Source organism: Chenopodium quinoa, unplaced genomic scaffold (assembly GCF_001683475.1).
Source record: "Chenopodium quinoa cultivar QQ74 unplaced genomic scaffold, ASM168347v1, whole genome shotgun sequence".
NCBI classification, from domain to species: Eukaryota; Viridiplantae; Streptophyta; class Magnoliopsida; order Caryophyllales; family Amaranthaceae; genus Chenopodium; species Chenopodium quinoa.
This window is the reverse complement of record NW_018742329.1, coordinates 4270360-4286628: the sequence shown is the minus strand read 5'-3', so window position 1 is coordinate 4286628 and position 16269 is coordinate 4270360. Positions and strand designations below refer to the sequence as shown.

At 36.4% G+C, this 16269-nt stretch overlaps 1 long non-coding RNA gene across 3 annotated transcripts; it reads left to right on the top strand.

Annotated features, from left to right (window-relative positions):
• The first annotated feature begins 7061 nt into the window (after nucleotides 1-7061).
• Nucleotides 7062-11806, top strand: LOC110690574. Of its 3 annotated transcripts, none has more exons than XR_002505114.1 (4): nucleotides 7062-7394; nucleotides 7933-8076; nucleotides 9315-10069; nucleotides 11566-11806. It is a non-coding gene; the product is annotated as an uncharacterized LOC110690574 (long non-coding RNA). The 3 variants fall into 3 exon arrangements; XR_002505115.1 differs by having other exon boundaries at nucleotides 7933-9468; nucleotides 9824-10069; XR_002505113.1 differs by having other exon boundaries at nucleotides 7933-10069.
• Nucleotides 11807-16269: the final 4463 nt, after the last annotated feature.

Below are 16269 nucleotides of genomic sequence, written 5' to 3'. Positions count from 1 at the left end.
TCATTCCCCCTTCTCTCATACTTTTTACTATACCCCACCACACTTTCTCTCTCCTGTATATATTACATCTTACTTCTATATAATTATTAAATAACTTATTTAATCAATCTAATTACAATTAAGATATTTACAAAAATTATTAAAATAAAAGGTCAAACTAATCATAATTACCAACAAAAAATTAATTAAATTTTTAAAAGGATTAAAGTTGTTTTTATTCATTGATATTAAATTATCATTTTTAATATATGAACTATATAGATATAAAATACATAATTAAAATATGTGAAAGTATATCAATATGGGTATTATTTTAAATAGATTGAAAAATTATTAACGTTGGTAAATTTTATTTATTTTTTTATTTTGTCAAATTTTGTAAAATAACTGTAGACACCCATTTGTGTCTCCCCAAAACCAAACCCGGTGATGAGTACCTTTCACGTCAAATCATAATCAAATGGAGTGAAGTGTGGAAAGTCCAGTATTGCGGATAGTTTTAATTTCTTTTCTCTTCTCTCTGTTTTTGAAAACCTATTTTAAGAAAACAGTCAATCCAGTTTAGTTGGTCCATGATATGGGTCCAATAGTAGTGTAGTTGGATAGGGCTTGAAAAGAGCTTTCCAACGATATATTATAAGCCCAATTTCGATGAATATTGAGGAATTTATGGCCAAATTACTAAACTGGGCCCGGTTTGAGCCTTATATGTGACCCAATGATCTAGAGGAGGGCCTATTATGGATTTATCATTTCTAATGCAATTAGAATGGTTTTAGTCTTCTAGATTCTTCTAGAAGGTTCTTTTCATTCCTAATTCAGTTAACATTGATAAATTGACTTTTGTTGACTTTTTAGAGTTTTAATTAGAATGAAAAAATGTTTTTGAGGAAAATACGATTTTATCCTCCTGTACGGTCAATTTCTATCTGATTTTAGAAAACGCGTCAATAATTTAGCCAGCGCCAAACGCCAGCATTAGCGCCTGACGTTAAGCTTGGCTAATGTCAGCGTCTGGCGCCAACCTCGTTTTTGCGCGTCAGAACTCTATTTCGATTTTCTATCTTTTTGGCTGATTTTCTCTATAAATAGCCTTCTAAAAACTCCGTTTTGATTCACCAACTCTCATCAAGAAATTCTTGATATTCTCTCTCCCTCTTTTCTATACTAGCCTTTTCTCAAAATACAAAATTCCGCACTCGCAAGACCTAGATACACCTAGCTTTATTCAAAGTTGTCTTCGCCCTAGACGTGAAAGGTTTTAATTTCTGAGGGTTTGGTTCAAAATCTCTTTTTCAATTAATTAATTTAATTGTTTGTTTTATTATTTTCCTTGAAGTTACTAACGCGTGTATTTTTTTTATTAGAAAGAGGTACGAGGCATCCAAGTAAGTACTTAAGTGGTTTTTATTGATATTATGATATAGAAATCATGCTTAGATTGTTATTATGATTCCTAGTGTTATGTTAGGGCGTTTTGATCTTCTTATTATCATGTCTAGGGTAACTTTAATATCAAGTATGATTAAAAGTATGATGCCTTTTATGTTCTTCCTAATATTTATGATTGTTAGTATCATGTTAGGGCTAAATATTTGATTTTTATTGCTTAGTTACATGCTAGGGTATGTTATTAATCTTGTTAGTATCATGCCTAGGATCTTGCTATTATTATGCCTTAATATGATTATTTTATGATGATGATTATTATAATTATTATTATTATTGTGATTATTTTATAATTTATGATTATTATTATGTTGCTTGATTATATTTATTTTTATTGCTTGATCACACCTTTTATGCATGTTTAAAGGGAATTGGTACTTGTAATCATGCTTAATAAGATAATTAATAATATTATTTAGGGTTAATTATGATTATAATTCAAGTGATCGCCAATAATAGTTTTTTGTGCATTAATATTCAACCAACATAGATAAACAGGTTTAAGGTTAATTCTATTGATTGCATGTTAGTCAGAAAGCGCACATGAATACGATCAGAATAAAGTAGAGGTCTATTATTAGGGCAGGTTCAATCTCTTTTAGGATGGATTTGTACCTTCATCCCCAAACCACCAGTCATGGTTCCAGACCTATTGGAGTTGACGATCTCCTAGATCGTTAAGGGGTGTAACCTTCACCTCGTGAACGGTTTACAAGTTCCTAAAACTTGTTGGCGACTCTTTTTCTCTAGCTTCCTTCCCTTTGGACGCCACCGTACTTTAGTGTATGATCATAGTGGGGTTCAAGCTACGGATAATGCTTGAAATATTCCCTACAGTTTTTGGCGACTCCACTGGGGAGGATTTCTATTTTAATTCCTTAAATTTATTTCGGCAATGATTTAGAATGAGTGAATGAGACTCGAAAAGTTCTAAGTATTTCATGTGCGTAATTTTGATTAATATTATTGTCATATGCATAAAAAAGATCTTATTGGAAAGATCATCCGTAATGAGTTAAACCATAGGATTTTTACACGTAGGAAATTTGAGGAATATCTTTCAACACTAGGATCGAAAAACACTGCGTGAAACTGGAAAATTTTATCGAGCACAGAAAGCTGCTGAGGCATGTAGAAACTAGCGTCAGCGAACAAAGATTAGCGCCAGTATTTTGACTTTAGCGCCAGACGACAGCCTCTGTCGCCAGGCGCTAAAGCCAAAAGCTGGTGCCAGCCTCTGTTTGTTGGCGCCAAGTTCTTCCAATACCAAGCCAGAAATATGCGTTCTAATTTCGACCAGTTTTTAGCATTGTTTGCTCGATCCTACTTCCTAATTGAGTTTTTCTCACTTTTCTGAAACCCATATGTGTTCTACATATGGACATAACCCTCTGGGAATTCATTCTACATCTACCTGATTGAACGCTCTGAGCAACAAAGGGTACATCCGAGAATGTTGAATTCACCAAACCATGGAAGCGAATTTTTCTAAATTCGCGGTGTCCCATCCACTCGCGCCAACCCTTCACGGTTAGGCTTCCGCGCGGTGCATCCGGAAAATTAACCATGGACCCTCTTTGACTAACCCATATCCCGAACTTTAGAGAACTAGAGCCATGGTTAGGTTGCAAACTCATTGCATCATATCGTGCCTACTTGACTAATTGTGCATTATTTGTTGTGCATACTCTATGTGTTTTTCCTAACCGTTTGTTTGACTTGTGCTAAGATTAAATAAATTAATGGCTAAAAGAACTTTGCCTAATTAATTAATTAATTAATTAATTAATTTGAGTAAATAAAGTCTAATATTTTAACCAAAGTTGACTTAGTACGGCTTTAGGTATACCCCTGCTGATCAATAATACCGAAAACAGTTTCAGATTAACGCTCCAGCAATGGCGCCGAAGTTTGAACTGTAGCGCCACTCTGTGAAGTGTGGCGCCTGGCGACAATTCTGTCGTCTGGCGCTACACTGTAAAGAGAGACGCCAGTCCTGTCGTTTTGACGACAGTTCGGATTATTGCTCGAGTCATCACTTTGTGTCCAATTAAACAGTTTTCTAATCAATTCGGTTAATATTTTACTGTTAATAATGCTTTTTTAAGTCATTAATTGAGTCTAGGCACTACGTCCCATGGTCTTACACAAAAGTCCAAGCATGTCACTTACACTCACCACATAACGCACACGCCAATACACATACTTTGACCATGTCTAAGAAAATCTTGTATGTGCGTTTTTTCCGTCATTTTTTTAGGGGGTAAGTCGGATATTAATCCTCCAATTTAAACCACTTGATTAAACACCATACTTGATTCCTAAAAATATATATACCTTATTTTTGCGAAAAATATGCACCTATTTTTTTATTTTTCCTCTTTAAAACCGTAAAGTCAAGGTCGTTTTAAGTCAAATAATTAAAACAAAATGGTTTAAATCACATCGCGTGGTCAAGAAAGGAAGGGCGGTTAATTAAAGACAATCTTTTTGTACAAGTCCAACTTTTCGACAAACCCATCGCTCGTAAGAGGAAAGCTAGGCGTCAATGGAAACACAAGAAGAAGTCATTGAGCTCAGGAACCAACTGGTTACCGTGACTGAGGCACTAAAGATTCTAACCCTCAAGATCAATGATCTCGTGAAACAACAACAGATGGACCTTATGCAAGAGAGTCTGAGCAAGCTATCAAGCGACTACAAGTTTCAAGGGATTAGCTCACAAGGGTCTCGGTGGACAAGGATCTTCTTCCGCAGAAGTTCAATGCCAACGACATCCCGAAATTCAAACCAACTGATAACCCTTATTTTCATTTAAGAGCCTTCGAAACAATAATGAGTATTAAGTGTATCGACAAGAAGGTGTTACCCTCTCTGTTCTCACTATCTCTCGAAACCGTTTGCCAGCAATGGTTCTTTTATCTCGAGAAAGAAAAAACCTCCGCCTGGGAGTCCATAGCAAACGCTTTCGTTGATAGATACAAATGCAATATTCAAGTAAGCAGAAGGAGAATGAAGGCTTCACTTCCTTCTTTAACAAATGGAGAGAAACCTCAGCTAAGATGATTGAGGTGCCAAGTGAAAAAGAGTCCGTAAGGTTATTCATCAAAAACCTTCAAGAAAAATACTCCAAGAATCTCAAATATCAAAATAATCTCCATACCTTCAAGGTCGTCTACGATATTGGAATTAATATTGAAGACGACCTGGCTAAGTTGAAAGCTTCCAACAATAACTCCAACAGTGGCTGGAAAGGCAAGAAGAACGACAATCATTCTTCTTCCAAAACCACCCACTCAAACAATGTTAGCACTTTTAACCTAAATGAAGTCCTTGCTACGAATAATCAAGGAAAAAAGAAACCATTTAGGAGGAACTTTACTCCTAATGGCATGAGTTATGACACCGCATTTGACCGATTAAATGCAAAAGGTCTTATAACTCCTATTGGACCATTTGGGGACCCACCAGTCGAAAAGAGGACGGCTAACTAGAACCCCAATGCACATTGCAAGTATCACCAAGGTAGGGGCCATCTTACCGAGAACTGTTAGAAGCTTAAAGAAGCTATCCAAGACTTAATCGATAGCAACAAGCTACCATTGCCCCTTTCCAGTAAGAAGCCAAGTATTGATAATGCGCCTCTCGCTCACTCCTTGGCCATCTCTGATGAGGAAAACAAGGTTTATCCTTCATCTCTCGTCAAACCCGTCAAAGAAATCCGTGCCATCAAAGAAGAGGAGGAGATCTTTTTCGACGCCATGGATAACTTTCCAGAATTAGCAAGTAAAGAGGACTTACAATTTCTTACACTGACTATGATGGAAGGATCACACTTTCTACGTGAAGCCCTCAAGGTTGTAAAAGAACTTCAGAAGAAATATGACGAGGTTCCACCCTCGAAAAGTAAGCCCAAGAAAGAGTTCACACCCATGGGAACGACTTATGAAGCGAAACGTTTTCCTTTACAAGTCACCGATAAACCCAAGAAGAGTAATAAACTCTACACTCCAATTGGGATCCCATATATACAAATGTTCAAAATGCTCTCCGAGAGTGGCGAGATCAAACCTCTCGAACCGAGACCATTTGAATCATTGAAAAGGACAGATAGGTATTACTGTCAATATCATCAATCTGGGATCATACTATCGAAAACTGTTTTAAATTCAAGGATTTAATTCAGAATATGATTGATGATAAGAAGCTAGTCCAAGTTCCATGAGAAGAAGATGTAAATATTAATGAAGTGTGGGATAGCGACGAAGAAGACGTCTATTTAAAAGACATGGTAGGACCTCCACCTTCGGTGTCATATGCCATGGATGGCTTTTGGGTTGAAGAAGATTCATCAATAGACGTTCTCACAAGATCCGGGAGAATGCAACCTCCTGTTTCAACACAACCCATGCCAACCACACAGCAAATTCCCATACCTATCATAGAAGATAATGACATCGTCAAACAGTTCAAGAAAACAAAAGTTGAAATGAACGTATGGAAGCTTCTGGCAACGTCTCGAGAACATAGGTTGGCCGTAATGAATGCCTTGCATAAAATAGGGATAGATTCTGACACCACTCCTGAGGGGTTGGCTAACTTCCTCACGAGTGATCTCCCTAGTCCCATCAATTTGATCACCTTTTCCGACAAGGATTTACCCCCAGAAGGTGACAAACACTATAAGGCATTAAACCTCACAGTGGTTTGCAAGATAATGAACGTCCCTATGGCTCTTGTAGGCAATGGATCAGCCATTAATGTCTGTCCACTTAGAACTGTGAGGATGCTAGGCATAAGGGATGAAGACTTAACCCCATCAACCCAAGGAATAAGAGCCTATGACAACACTCGTCGTCAATCTCTTGGTAAAACTACCCTGAATGTAACGCCGGGATCGATAGAACACGCTACTACTTTCCAAGTAGTAGATATTAAAGCTTCATTCAATCTATTGTTGGGGCTCCCTTGACTTCATGTCCTAAAGGTCGTCCCCTCATCTCTCCACCAACAAGTAAAAGCTATAGTGGGAGGAATTCCTATTACCATCGATGCTTCGCCTATGAGGATTAAATCTATAAAAAATCCAATAAAAACGTGGAGCACGATGAAGATGATGAACATTTGTGAGGCTTTAATGAAGAGGTCTCCTTAATCTAGGAGGATGAAAGGACCCCTCTCTGCCACGACCCCTATTCCAACATGATCGTGAATGTTATTTTGAAAAAGCAAGGACATTTTCTTGGGATGACCCTAGGAAAGAAAAAAGGAATAGAAAAACCGCTGGAATCACCTGGCCTCCCTAAATTTGACACTTTCGGACTTGGTTTCGAACCGACTCAGAAAGATCTTAAGCGAGCCCAGGAAAATTCGAAGGCACGTAGGGACGCTCACATTCAAAAGAAAGCAATCCCAATGGATCAGTACCCTCTTACCCTTAATGGTCAATTCATAAAAGAAGGAGAGGACTATCCATGCTACGAATTTCCCGAACCATTTGTCGTAAATGGCATAAGGAAACCGGGATTCGAAATTTTCTTAGATTGCTATTTCCACTACTACAAAATGAGTGTTTTTTCGACGATGTTGCCTCGACGCTGGATAAGGGGTGTTAGTGGGTAAATTTAGTATCCGCGTTTTTTCGACGCTTTTAGGTGACGAAAGCAATTTTTGTCGCTGAAAAGCGTCAAAGACAAGCACATGTCACGCACATGAATTGTTAGTACCTCACAACTCAACCCACATTTCAATTTTAAGGGGAAAATAAACCCAAATCAGACTACTCAGTTCCAACCCTAATTATTCCTCCCTCCTTCACGAGATTCATGAATTCGATCTAAATCTAGATCTTCTTGCAATTCCCCAAATTATGCTTGGTGAAATTTCTCTACTCACTTTGAACTGTGATCGATTTATTCACTCTCTTTGCCGCCGTTGATTATAAGGTACATCTTTCATTTTAGAACGAATTCGAATTTCTCTTTTGATTGAAGTCTATTAAATTGTTTTTAGCAACTTTTTTTTTTCTATATTATCACAAAATTATGATCTGATGTTGTTTGATTTTTGAATATATGCTTACGATTTAAAAGAAGTTTATATTTAATCGATTGAATTGTAGATTTCATGTGCGAATTTAAAAGACGTTTATATACAATCGATTGAATTGGAGATTTTGAAGTAAATTCCTAAAGAAAAGTTGTGATTTTGAGAAGTAATAAGTAATGAAGCAAAGAGAACCAAATCGGAATGACAGTTTCTTGTTCCTTTTAATTGGATGTTTGATAGATATTTTTTATTAGTTAGTTTTAATCAAATTCAATTCATCTTTGGTTGTTGCTTTTACCTAGCAAATGTTACTTGTAATTTTGTTGGTTTTAATATGATTTTACAATTTAATAATTAATTCCTCCTCTAGATCTATGCATCAAATATAGTGTTAAAGTTCTTTTGGTTTGCTTTCTTCCATTCTTTTTTTTAAAGGCGTACTAGGGACTGTGATTAAGAGGTTTTGAAGAAGTTTTTCCTTCACTTGATCTCCCTGATGCTCTTGTCTTCCTGACATAATATAGCAGCCACATTGGCAGCGTCATGGCTGGTGGCTTGGCAACAGGTTGGGTGTTGCAGGTACCTATGTGTTGTTGCTTTTATTATTAATTGTTGTTCTAATTTTGGTCTTGTTTGATGCTGCTGCTGCACGCATTGAGGTGTTGTTGCAAACTCGCTACTACCTTCCTTTGTTGAATGAGATACTGCCTCAGCTATCTTCATGGATGTTTTTATGTCCTATCTTTTGGGTGTGTGTGTGTGTATGTGTGTGTGTGTGTGTGTGTGTGTGTGTTCGTTGTTGTGATTGTGTCCTATCTTGTGTTATTCAGACTTAAATCAATAAAAGAAATCATTTTTGTGAGCTTATAAAACTACTAGGATTCTACTTTGACAAAGCTAAGCTCACCTATGGGTCAACCTCACTTGCCTCTGGGTAGTCCCATCTTGTTATGTACTTTGACTGAAATCAATAAAAGAAATACTATTTGTGTACTAATAACTTACCTATAGGACTCTAGGACTCAAGTTTAATAAATCTAAGCTTACATTTTTTTCCAAGGAGGTCAGCAATTGCTTCAAAAACTACAGAGAATGATATTCACAAGCTTGTATGGAGATATGTTTATTCATTTAAGAACTTTTTCATACTTATTTATCGGTGAAAGAGCCATTTTATGTGCTAGGTTTTTGTATACATATTTATCCTTTTTTTGGTAAAGTTTTGTCCATGTTTGTATATCTTATTAATATAAGAGAGAAATAATTTAATTATAGAAATTATACTCTGAAATTATGAGTTGGCAAAAGATGAACTTCAGTTAAAATCGACTCTCTTTAACTGAATTGTAATATATTTTTCTTCAACTAAATTGTAGCATAAAATTACGAGTTAGTAACTGATGATTGTATGGAATACTGTCTCTTTGAATAATCCCATGAGCTTTATTGTATCTTACAAAGAGATTATGTACCACTCAGAGGAGCTGCAACCTTCTTTAAAGTTCCATGTAGATAGAAACCTGATTTAGTGTTCAAGTTATTATGTAACAGGATCCTGTTATTATGGAATAAATACAGAACTGCAAATCCATATTCATAGCTATGAGAGTTACATAGCAATATAGCATTACTTGCTGAAGAAAAATTTTGAGCCTAGGCATCTAAGAATGCGAAAACCAGAGTTTCCTTGTGAGCCATGAAGCTTTTAATTTCTATCTGATAATCATATTATCATATTAATCAGTCAAAGTATTTTGGGATTTTGAAGAATAGTTGTTGATGAGCCTTTCATTGTGGTGTTTGCCGAATTTTTTTAGTGACTTGTTAATTGTGAAGACAAAGAAAAGGGTAATGGAGAGAGCAACCTGACGCTAGATTGCATGACTGAGTTTTTTGAGCAGGGTTGCTTTGATAGTGCAGGGATCAAGGTATACCTTTTTTTTAAAGGATCAAGGTATCCTAGGATTTTGGGTAAGTGTTACATTATTATTGTTTCAATTTATTTTGTACTCCAATTCTTTCAGTAATAATTGAGTAATAATTGATTTTGATTTGGAGTGCTTGCTTGGTCCATTGTTGTCGCTCCCTATGTTCCTATTATTGTGAAATTTTATTAATTTTGGGTTGTGTTTTGCTTTTGTTGCGATGAAATTTGAATTTTTGGGTTGATTCATGAATGGTGAGGATTTGAAAGAAAAGGGTGGTTTCTAGTTATTGCTTTAAAGTCATAGGTGTGGTTTCTTTTCGAATCATTATAATTGGTATTCGTATGTATTACTAATTCAATTTCTTTCATTAGTTGAAATGATGGATGTTGTTCTTGTAGCAGAACGTTGACCACACTGTTGTCGACCTTGCTACTGTTGCTGTGCAATGTTGTTGCTGTTGTTTTTGATTCCAGATGATGTTGTCAGTATTCCTAGGACAACAATGATTGGTCGGACACAACAATCTTCTTCTTAAAGCGCTTGTTGGACAATTTTCTCAGATTGTAGGTGTAGTTCGTCAAGGGAATACATCTCCGGGTCTTTTAAACAAAGCATCCGAATTCTTAGGAAAGGCAAAACATCAGGTAACAAAGTCACATTTTTCTTTATAACTAAAATCAGAGCTGAAATCCAGAACTGAATTCAGATATGAAGTTCAGAACTGAATCCAGAATTGAATTCAGAACTGAATTCAGACCTGATTTTTTGGAAGTTTAAATTCAGAACTGAATCCATAACTGAATTCAGAACTGAATCCATTTATACTACTTGTCTGCCCTGCTCCCCTGCTGCTTGCTGTCCTGCTCCCCTGCTGCTTGCTGTCCGTTCCCCTACCTAAGCTGAATGCCTGAGATGTCTAGACTTATCTTCCATCTTTTGCTGCTATATCATGCTGCTATATTTGAGCCTAAAACCATGATATAAAGCATGATGGAATGGAATATTATTTTATCTGTGGTTCTATACTAATGAATGTGTGGGATTTCTTTGCTAAGGTTAAGTAAAGATTAAGGCTGCTTTAGATATTGTGAGCCGCTCTGATAATGTTCATAGAATAGATTAGCAATATAATGAGATTTGGGGATTCATTTACTACATAAGAAATAGCTCTTGAGTTTTTAAGGGAGAATGAATACTTTACCTAAAGAACCTGAATCCAACATAATGGTTTTGTCCATTTTTATTCAACACTTACTAGCTAACATGTCAACTTCCAATCTGTTTCCCTTTGTTTAGCTAACAAGTCAGCTTCCAATATGTCAGCTAACTTGTCTTCAGGGGGAAATCATTGATGTTTCTTTCTTGGCAGTTTGATTTTTTTTTTAAAATAAAACGCACTTATGGTTTTCAATTAATGATTGATTATACTGTTATGATATGAATGATTAGCATTTTCAAGTCCTATAAGGTCATCTTTGTGCACATGTTATTTGATAATATCCTATCTCGATAAATGATTAGGATTCTCTTCTTATATTTCTTCAGGCACTAGTATAATTACTAAGCAAAAATGTGAACTTCACTTAAAATGTTGAGTGCTTTTCCTTTTCCTGTGTTCTGATAATAAGTGTTGAAAGCATAAGTAGCATGAGCAAATACATTATCAGGCTCATAGCAAGTCTCGCCTGCAATAAAGGGGAACAATCCTCTTGTCAACTCCATCTCTTGCACTACAATAAGTCTGGTTTGTTGTATTATTAGACAAAACAGACCCATACTGATATAGACTGGCTTCCCATTTGCATCGAATAATCCCCAATTCTTTTCTGAGGTGGCCCCATCCTTTGGCATCCCCCTTAGACTGCCAGCCTGATGTTTGGGTAATGCTTGTGTGTGTGTGTGTGTGTATGTGTGTAAGATTGCTGTTACAAGACTGCCAGCCTGACGTTTATAAGATTCCTGTTGTAAGTGTTGGCATTCTCAAAGACGTTTGTGTAATGCTTGTGTGTGAAATTCAAAAATGCTTGTGTGTGTGAAATTTAGAGCTTGTGTGTGTGTGTGTGTGTGTGTGTGTGTGAGTGTGTGTATAAGCCTATATTGTGTAATGTACTAATTTATAATTTGTATTTTTTTTTTGAAGATTGGAAAAGGCAATGTAGGTGCAACAAGAGAATAGGCCGGGACACTTGAGCATCAAAACAAGCGACTAAATTGTCTATAACGCCGTCATCTATCTATTTTGGTTTTTAGTCTTATTTATATTAGTGATGTATTTATTTAGGGATCGGACAAGCTACTATAATATGCGACTTTTTTTTTATTATTATTTTTATTAATTGTGTTGATGTTTTCTTTTATAAATTTGGTAATTAACTACGCACTCTTATTATTATTGATTAATTATTGTTTTTTTTTAATCTCATCTAGTTATATAGAATATTTGTTTATTTTTATTTTAATGTTATTAATTTAATTTATGATAAATTTAAATAACTATAATGTATATATGATGGTAATATTTTAATAAAAGGAAAAAAAAAAGCTTAAAAATAATTCTAGACGCTTTTTAATGTCTACATATTTGCACATTTTCAAATTTCAAAGAGCTTCTCGCCATACCATAGGCTGACACGAATAAACGCAAGACAACAAAAAGCGTTGCTAAATTTGATTATGTGGACAGGAAAAAGCGTCGCTAAAAAACTACACACATTTGGGATAATGCGCCAAATACGTAATTTTCGACGCTTCGTATATTAGTTTGGACACTAAAAAGCGTCGAAAATCTCGACACTTTTTTGTGTCCCTGAAAAATTTTCGACTCACAAATTTTCGACGCTTTTTTGCAGCGTCAAGAAATAATTTTTCGACGCTTTTTAGCGTTGAAAAAGGCCTAAAAAGCGTCCAGAAAACACGCTTTTTGTAGTAGTGTTCACAGACGAAATCCCAACTCCTGACATAAGGAGAAAGCACCCCCATGCTTTGACTTTAATGTCATGGGATTATTATTTGGGCGAGAAAAGGATGAGCCGACATACAAAGGGGATGACTCCTCGCTCATTCAGACAGTCCTACAAAGCGAAAGCTTTGATCCCTTGAAGCTAATCACTCCAGCGGAAGGATCACTACAAGGGTGGCACAAGACCGTCAAGGTGACTACTCCAAATGGAAGGAAGATCTCCATCACGACAGGGCAAGGACCGATGTTCGAAGAGTCGTCTGAGTTAGAGTCAGAGTCAGAGTCTCTCCCTATAGAGTCATCTAGGTCCTTAATTGTAGCACCTCCTCCTTATATCCCTTCCCCTAGAATAGTTAGTGATCAAGTCCCTGAGGACATATCACTCTTCGATGTAATGATCTCAGAGTATAATAATATGACTTCTTCTCCTTACTCCTTGTGTTCTTCTTTAACCCAAGATGACGAGCATTGCTTAACTAACAATGAAAAAGACAAAGAAATTATTAAAGCAATGAAAACACTTGAAAAGAAGACACCGATAATTGAAGAAACTGAAATGGTTGATATCTCAAATGATTCAACCAATAAAAGAGAAGTTAAAATTGGACTAACACTTAGTGAACAAGAAAGAACCGATTTAATCAACTTGCTTAAAGAATTCATCGATGTATTTGCTTGGTCATATGAAGATATGCCAGACATTAATAGAGAAATAGCTCAAATCACTATACCACTAATTCCGGGAATGAAACCTGTAAAACAGAAGTTACGTCGAATAATAAAAGAGGAAGTTCAAAAACAAATAACTGCAGGTTTCATCAAGGTATCCAAATACCCCGAATGGGTCGCCAACGTCGTCCCAGTTCCGAAAAAAGATGGAAGGGTAAGAATGTGTGTCGACTATCGAGATCTAAACAAGGCAAGTCCAAAGGACGACTTCCCTTTACCACACATCGATATTCTGGTGGATAACACAACAAATCACACACTTCTCTCGTTCATGGATGGATAAGCAGGCTATAATTAGATTCTTATGGAAGAAGAAGACATGGAGAAAACAACCTTCATAACACCATGGGGTACTTACTGTTACACAGTAATGCCATTCGGGTTGAAAAAACGCGGGTGCTACTTACCAACGTGCAGCGACTGCCTTACTCCATGACATGATGCATAAAGAGGTCAAAGTATATGTGGACGACATGATTGTAAAGTCAAAAGATCGCCCAGGCCATCAAATAGCCTTAAGAAAATTTTTCGAAAGGCTAAGAGAATACAATATGAAGTTGAACCCATCTAAGTGTGCTTTTGGAGTCACCTCAGGCAAGCTTTTGGGTTATTTCATAAGCTCTATAGTAATAGAGATAGACCCAATTAAGATCAAGGAAATCATGTCAATGCCACCGCCCAAAACCGAGAAGCAGATTCAAGGATTTAATGGCCGGTTGCAATAAATAAGCAGGTTCATATCAAAATTGACAACGATATGTGAACCAATCTTTAAAAAGCTTAAGAAAAATGTACCAGTAATATGGGATGATGAGTGTCAAAAAGCCTTTGAAAAGATCAAAGCCTATCTCGCAAATCCTCCCGTATTAGCACCAACACTTCCGGGAATACCTCTTATGCTGTACTTAACAGTTACCAAAGAGACAATGGGAGCTATGCTAGCACAAGAAGTAGAAGGCAAAGAAAATGCGATCTACTATCTAAGCAAGAAAATGCTCGAATATGAAGCACGTTATACACCACTTGAGAAATTGTGCCTCGCCTTGGTGTTGGCCACAACCAAGTTAAGACATTACATGTTAGTGCATACAGTCTTCGTAGTCTCCCGATTAGATCCACTCAAGTATCTATTCGAGAAATCTACACTCAATGGGCGCATATCGAGATGGATAGTCAATTTAGCCCAGTTTGATGTAAGGTTCATGCCACAAAAAGCTATCAAAGGATCTGCGATGTCAGATTTTCTAGCAGACTTTCCAATAGAAGACTCGACGCCAATACAAGACAGTGAATTTCCAGATGAAGACTTAATGGTCACTGAAGATGATACTTGGACCTTGTACTTCGACGGAGCCTCAAACCAAAAGGGATGTGGCGTTGGAGTATTACTAGTATCACCTAAAGAAGAACATATTCCAATCTCCATAAAGCTTGATTTCGACGTTACCAACAATGCTGCTGAATACGAAGCATGTGTGGTAGGCCTTGAAACAGCTTTGGCATTGGGAGTAAAAAGTTACAGATATTCGGAGACTCTTCATTAATCATCAATCAAATCTCCAAAAGGTGGAAAGTAAGGAGCCAAAGTCTAGCCCCTTACCAAACCTATCTGGAAACTCTTACTAATCAGTTAAAGAAGGTAGAATACACATATCTACCCAGAGAAGAAAATCATTTTGCTGATGCCTTGGCAAGACTAGCCTCAATGGTTAGGATTCCTACAGAAATCGAGCAAATGCCTCTAACTATAGAAAAAAAGGCACAAACCAGCATATATTCAAGCTATAGATGGAAGGTGCTGAAATAATCCAGAACGAAGATGAAGAAGAAGAAGAAGAACCGTGGTATACGGATGTACTCAATTATGTCACCAAAGGAGAATACCCTCCCCATGCTGACAAAAGAGCAAAACGAGCATTAAGACTCTTGGCTTCCCAATACGTACTCATAGACAACGAGCTACATAAAAGGGTACCTAAGGGTCCAACTCTCTTATGTGTAGGAAAAATGGATGCCCAAAGAGCAATGAGGATAGTCCACGAAGGAATTTGTGGAACTCACGTAAAGTGCAAAATGTTAGTCCAAAAGATAATGCGAGAAGGATACTATTGGACTACGATGAATAGGTGAAAGGGTAAAGTTGTATCCCCTAATCAAAAGTAAATACTTAAGTCCTCTAACTAAAGTAGATAGGGAAGTAGGGTCGAACTCCACAGGGAAACAAGTCTTTTTACTCCTAATTAATTATTATAATCTAAATTATCTAAGTAACCAATATTTTTGGGAATAAATTCTATACTACGAAGAATAAGTTTAGGGAAAAAAACAATAATAAGAAGGCCTAGGGTCACAGGTTCACCAATAATTAATATTCTGGGATAAAACATAATAATTAATAATTAACATTGCACAAATAACATGATTAACATGCTCTTACAATTTATTAATCAACATAGATCTAACAGGCTCTCGCAATTTACTAGATCTAAGTTCCTATTAAAAATAGCCTTTAATATTGATTTAACATCTGCTCGATTCATCAATTAAATATTGCTAAACATTCACAATCAAATTACATCTGCTTGATTCATAATCTAATTGCAAAGAATTAAAACAATTCAATAAGAAATTATCATGCAATACCAATAATCAATAATAACAAATTATCCCTTCATATTAATTATGGATCCCCATAAACCCTAGAATTAAACTACTCAGACATAATCATAACTAAACTAATCAAATAAATAAAACAAAACATAATCAAAGAAGTAAATGAAATAGCTGAAATTAAAAGAGAATAAATTGTTACCAAAAGAAATCTGGATTAATGATAGTAATTAAGAACTAAGGTTTAAAAGAGAGAGAATCTAAGAAAACAATGAAGAGAGTAAAGAAAGAGTAAAGAGAGAGAGAGATAGAGAGAGATATAGATACTCAAATCGTATTACGGAGGAGTATTTATACTCCGTACAAATCCTAAACTAAAACAAACTAAAACGAAGCTAATCGTCTCCTAATAAATACACGCGCCCGATCAGGCGAGGCACTGCCCGATCGGGCGCGCCTTTTTGCTCCTTTGTTGAATCTCGCGCCCGGCCGGTCGCGTCACCGGGCGCCAACCTTAGCTTCTCCCGCCCGGCCGGGCGCGCCTCC